The sequence below is a fragment of the Medicago sativa genome, chromosome 4, assembly GCF_051527215.1.
Source record: "Medicago sativa cultivar Bolivia chromosome 4, Bolivia_mono, whole genome shotgun sequence".
In the NCBI taxonomy this organism is placed as follows: Eukaryota; Viridiplantae; Streptophyta; class Magnoliopsida; order Fabales; family Fabaceae; genus Medicago; species Medicago sativa.
The window spans coordinates 67,350,304-67,356,362 of record NC_140752.1 but is presented as its reverse complement, the minus strand read 5'-3'; positions in this window follow the sequence as shown (position 1 = coordinate 67,356,362).

The window sequence follows — 6,059 nt, the reverse complement described above, 5'->3', positions numbered from 1 at the left end:
CAAATGTCTTCGATTCCATAAAAATTTCACCCGTTCGTAGTATATTATTTTAAACCGAGACAACGTGATAGACGATTATATTTAACTCGATCAACGTACCTTATGAAATAATTTATCTATATTATATAGATCAATGTGTTATATTTAAAAATTATATGACCCGTGCGGCAGCACGGGTAGACGATCTAGTGTAGAACAATGTTCATTACATATGGGCATTTCTGAATCCACCTGATCCAACCCGCCTGAACCAAGGCTTTTTTGTGCTACGAATCGTTTTGGTCAAGTTCTTGGGTCGCTCGGGTGGTTTTATCGGCCAGTAATGAGTTACTTTGGTTTAGGTGGTCACCTTGGACACATTACAACCCTAACCCGACCGAACTTAACACACTTAAATATTTTCTACACAGATCATGTCGCAAACCAAGCACACCCATTTCATAACAACCGAAACCACAACTTCTGCATATCTCCCGCAGTTCATACACTTACATCGACACACTCCTCTCTTTCACTGTCGCCATTTTCAGTCCTTATTATTTCAATTTCTTCTTCTTCTAGATGTATGAATTTAGCACCTGTCGAAAACCGACCCAATTGAACCAATCCTAAAAAAAAATCCAAACCTGAAAAACAGATAAGAAATATGGTTTAGACCGCAAAAAAGATTCCCATCAGCACACAATTTTACAACCAGACACGAACTAAGAAAAAACTAAAGAAACAACCCATTAGGCCGCAACCCAAAATAACAAGGATTCTTAGCTTTCAACCACCAGTAAGACAATAATTTAACTCTATCTATTAGTTGACCAATTGACTCGTCCTCCTCATTATTAAAATAATTGTTGTTCATTTCCTTTTAAATTATCCACACACAAGCAAGCCACACCACATGTATCTTTTTTTGAGATGACTTTGAAAAACCACCAAAATTACTAAAATGAAGAATGTGATAAGACATACCAGAGGGATTCACTTAATTAGTAGATACCAAACCATTGGCTCACGAACATCCTAAGATTTCCAACAAAACTCACATCCAAAAAATAAATGATTCACATATTTTGAATTGTCATTTCTATGAATAATACCATGATGAACTAAATTATCTTTCGTCGGAAGCCTATTCTGAAGAAGCCGCCACACAAAAATAAAGACCTGCAAGAGAACTGTTTTGTTCTAAATTGTTTCTTGCATTTCTTGTCGAGTATTTAACTCTGCAATAATTAACATATGACAAACATCACTAGTTGTATAACCTTGTTCTGGCTTCATCATGCACAAAATGTTAGATAACACCCGACAACACTCCTCCCAAGAAAATAAACAATGATGTCAATTCTAAGCCCCTCCCAAGCACTCATCTTTGTTACCGTGTTGTCTCAGATTAGTTGCTAAATCGAACAACCGCCTATGGGTCTTAATTGACCATCGTGGGTTGTCTCAGATTGGGGGTTCAGGCCCGGACCCGATCCAATGTCCACCGCTATTGTTCATTATGCATATTATAACTGATTATGATTTGTATTTGTGCTCATCACGTGAGATTTATTGATTTTCCCTTCTTGGTTATACTTGTTTGGTGTTTTTATATTGTTTTTTTATTTTTTTTTACTTTCAATTTTTTTATTGTTTTATATTAGATTCTTCCAAAAACAAAACTAAAGTTCTTTTTACAGTATAGATTTTCTTTTAGTCCCAAAACAAATGCTATTGTTAGTAAACATGGCATCCATGGAAAGGAGAGAAAACTAACAAACTCTTTTGTATTGATTGAAAATGGAATATTACAAAGAGGAATGATATTTTGACAACCAATTTTCAACAACTTTTGTGACAACTCTCTTTCATACTCTCATTATACCTTTATTCTCTCTCTTCCTTTTTCTCTCTCTATTGTTATTGTCCAATAAGAATGGAGGAAAAAGGTTGTCCCTAAAAAGTTGTTGAAAATTGGATGTCAAAATATCATTCCTCTATTACAAATGATAAGAAATACCTTCTAATGAGGTGGTTACATCTATATATACTACTATAGACTAATGCTAACTTGTAACTAACATATATCTCTAATAGTCCCCCGCAAGTTGGAAGGTGTTCACAACACTTCCAACTTGGGATGAGAAATACAAAAGTACATCGAACAAAAGAAATAACAAGAAGAGATGCCGGAAACACATCGGCCAAAAGCATAGTCAACAACCAAATGCTTATCCAACAAGAGAAAACCACAACTCAAGGTTTAACCGCTTGGAGGAAGAAGCAACAAATCAACGCTTAACCACCATCCGGTAGAAGCAAACATCAACAAAGCCTTAAAAGGCACAAAGCTTAACCATCAAGAGTTCTCAATCACTCAAGATAAAAGCACAAGACAAGAAGAACAAGGATATCCAAAATCAATGATGATATCCAAAAGAAAAAGAAGTGCAAGGAAGGGCCAAAATCTACAATTGAAGGAGGTCGTATGTTCAACAAACTTCACACCAAATAAGGTACCATGAAGCAACAAGACCAAGGTTCCAAGAGATATAAAAAGAGATGCCCTCCAATGCCAAGCCGAGACAAAAAGAACAAATGCAACCAGTAAAAGGATTGCCCAAAATTTGACAACCAAATTTTCTCTTCAAAGGGTGCTGCCACTTGCATAATGCAATCAAAAGTAGCACAGAACAGAGAGATAACAAGTAGGTACCAAACTCCAATAGTACATAGTCAATGAACAAATGAGCAGTAGGAAAAACTTCATGAACGATCCAGGAAGAAATAAATGGCAATCAATCAAAGGCTTCCAACTAAGAACCCATCTCTGTCTTCACAATATCCACAATTGTAGACAACCAAGGAAGGAACTAAGTGCAACCTTGTCCAAATCACCAAACCAAGAAACCTCCAAACCATAATCCAAGTCACAAAATTAACCAAAGAATTCAAGGAAGTCATCAAACCAAACAACAAATTCTTCTGATCCTCCATTCCATAGACAAGAGGATTCCAATACATGGTTGAATGTGACAAATAGTTGTTGCAATACACACCACTAACAGGGAGGAAATAAGAACTCCAATCACTATAGAAGTCCATTCAAAATGCCGAGATGAAGTTAGGAATCACAAGAGATGAATATGTTTCCAATCCCACACTTTTCAATCTCAAAGCTATCTTTAAGTAAAACTTATACAAGCAGTATTAAGAAATGAACATCAAAACTAATGAAAATGCACAAAACAGATGGATAAGTGCAGCTTCAGATGAAATCAGAGTGGTTCCAAGAAGAATTCAATGCAAGCAAGAACACCTCTCATGAAAAATTGTGAGAATCAAAAAAATCTAAACCAATAAATCGCAACTGCAACGAGCCAGAGACAATCACTTTGAGAATGCACCAGAAGAATGAAACTTAGCAGCAAGAATACCATACCAGAGGAAGTTTCATAAACTCCATGCAGTTACACATATTCAATGCAAAGGTGAACTAAAACAGAGGAATGTTCACATAACAACTCTACAGGAACTTCACCAATTTTACCACCAATCTATTTTCAATGAAGACTTTTAACAAACACCTTGTGTTCACAATAATCAAAGACCACAAGAATCAAAGCACAACCTAAAATCTCAAGGCACATAAATAACTAACCAAAAACTAAATTCAGGATCTCAGTCGAACCTTCTGAAACATGATTCGAAACATAAATTAGGTTAAAATATCAGAATTTTGAAACCCTAGAATTTGGAATTAAGAAGACAATAAGAACAAAGTCACCATGAAAATGGAATCGCAACTTAGAATTGATTCAACAGAAAAATAAGATCGAATTGGAATTGCAAAACCCGAAAATTGTGGAAAATAGTGAGAACAGAAAATTGCGTCGAAAATAGAACCATAATCGCAATCGCAAGAATTCAAACAAGAAAATCGAATTGAGCATGAAATTGACCCTAAAATTGAATCGCAGTCAAGAAATGGAGGCAGAGTCGAACAAGAGTTGTGAAATGTAATTACGCTAGAGAATCGAAACACAAAAGATGAATTGATGTAGGAAATTGGGAAAAAGGTGATGATGAATGTTGAGAATCAAGAACGAATCAGAAATGAATTGATTGAGAAAACGAACAGTGAAAAGGAATCGAAAACAGAGAGAACACGAAGGAAAAAAACGATCAGAAAGTTGGAATGAGGAAGAAAAGGAAAGTGAGAAAATTGTATTTTCTCGAGAAAATGCAGCGGAAAATATCCTTCAAGTTGGATACCAGATTAGTTCTGATACCATGTTAGTAAACATGGCATCCATGGAAAGGAGAGAAAACTAACAAACTCTTTTGTATTGATTGAAAATGGAATATTACAAATGATAAGAGATACCTTCTAATGAGGTGGTTACATCTATATATACAACTATAAGACTAATGCTAACTTGTAACTAACATATATCTCTAATAGCTATTGTATGTCCCTCTCCTAGAAGTAGGCATGTACTATCAAAGGTGGCTAGCATACTGCAATGGTTCCTCTCCAGTTTTCTCTCATGTATCTCGTTTGTTATCAATCTTATCATTAAATAGAAAAAGATGAGATCAATTTTTAACATAAAAAAATTCCTATAAAGGACAGTTTAATGCGTAGAGGTGTGATTCTAACTGATTTTACATTATGCTCAGGCGGGTGCGGGGAAGTGGAAATGATTAATTCTCTGCTGAATCGATGGTTGGGTTTCTCTGCAATAGTCCTAGCAGATATGAGTTGTCACGCGCAACAATATTCTGGGGTACATGCTTTTAAATTGGAAATTTCGTTCTTGCATTCAGGTTGTGTGCGGATGACTTGTCTTTGGGTCATCTAAAAGAACGTAATTCGAGAATTTTTAATAACAAAGCATCATCTCAAGACCTGCTTCTTAATAATATTAAGTTTCATTCGTGGTGGGTGGAGGTTGAAGCCACATAAACTAAAATTTTCATTGTTGATACTCTTCGGCGTGTCTCTCTTGTGTAATTGTGGTTCATGGTTCGACGGGGTTTGTTGTATTTTGGATTCTTTATTTTACTTTCATTTCAGCACATTTGTAGTTCATCGGATTGGTTCTTTTAATATATATATATATTTTTTTTGAAGGAAGTATATTTCTTGATTGCATTTTTAAAAAAATAAAAAATAAAAAATCATGGGGTAGCTGCTGCAGGTTACTATCCGTAGCTATACCTAATTATTCATACATGCACATGTTAGGAGTAGGAAAATGTTAGACCGGAATTACCCAAAAAGAATAATGTTAGCCCAATTGACAGAGTTTTTTTGGTAATCATTCAACATCACTAAAAACATAAAGGTTGAATCAGCGAACAAACTCACAACATTCAAGTTAATAGCATTCAACGACAATATGTCTACAAATAATATAATAAAATTAAAGTGATTGGAATACTCATGCCTCCGGATCGGCAACATTGATGCACAAATCATTGATTGAATAGCCGATCTTTCAATAAAAATCAAATGAACGCTACAGCAAGCAGCAAATCAAACAACACCGCACAAGATGACGAACAACATAAAGTCATGCTCAAACGACAAAATCATAAAGAAAAAATCTAGGTCTATGAAAAACTCTATTTAGATTGAAATCGAGAAAAAAATATGATGAGAGATGATTTTTTTGGTTCAAAAGTTGATCCAAAACTGTCCTCAATTAAAAAAATGAAAGAGAAAACCTAGAAATAACAATTCACAAATACTTATTATTCAATAAATGTCGACAACTCATTAATTTGACAATTGTTAGCTCTAACAAACTTCTAACTAACTTTTAACAAATTCAACTAGTTAGTTTATTGCTAACTTCAATTACATACTCTATTAGAGCCTTAACCTAGCTACAACATCTCCATACGCTAACAAGAGGAAAGAAACTATTTATGAGTTTTATCACAAAATATCAGTTATTCAACGTAGTTGACTATTAGTGGTTATAGAAAAATCAATTGTTATTACGGGAAGATTCGAAAACATATATTTTAAAAGGAAAATTAACAAATTTGTATTGATTGTGATCCGA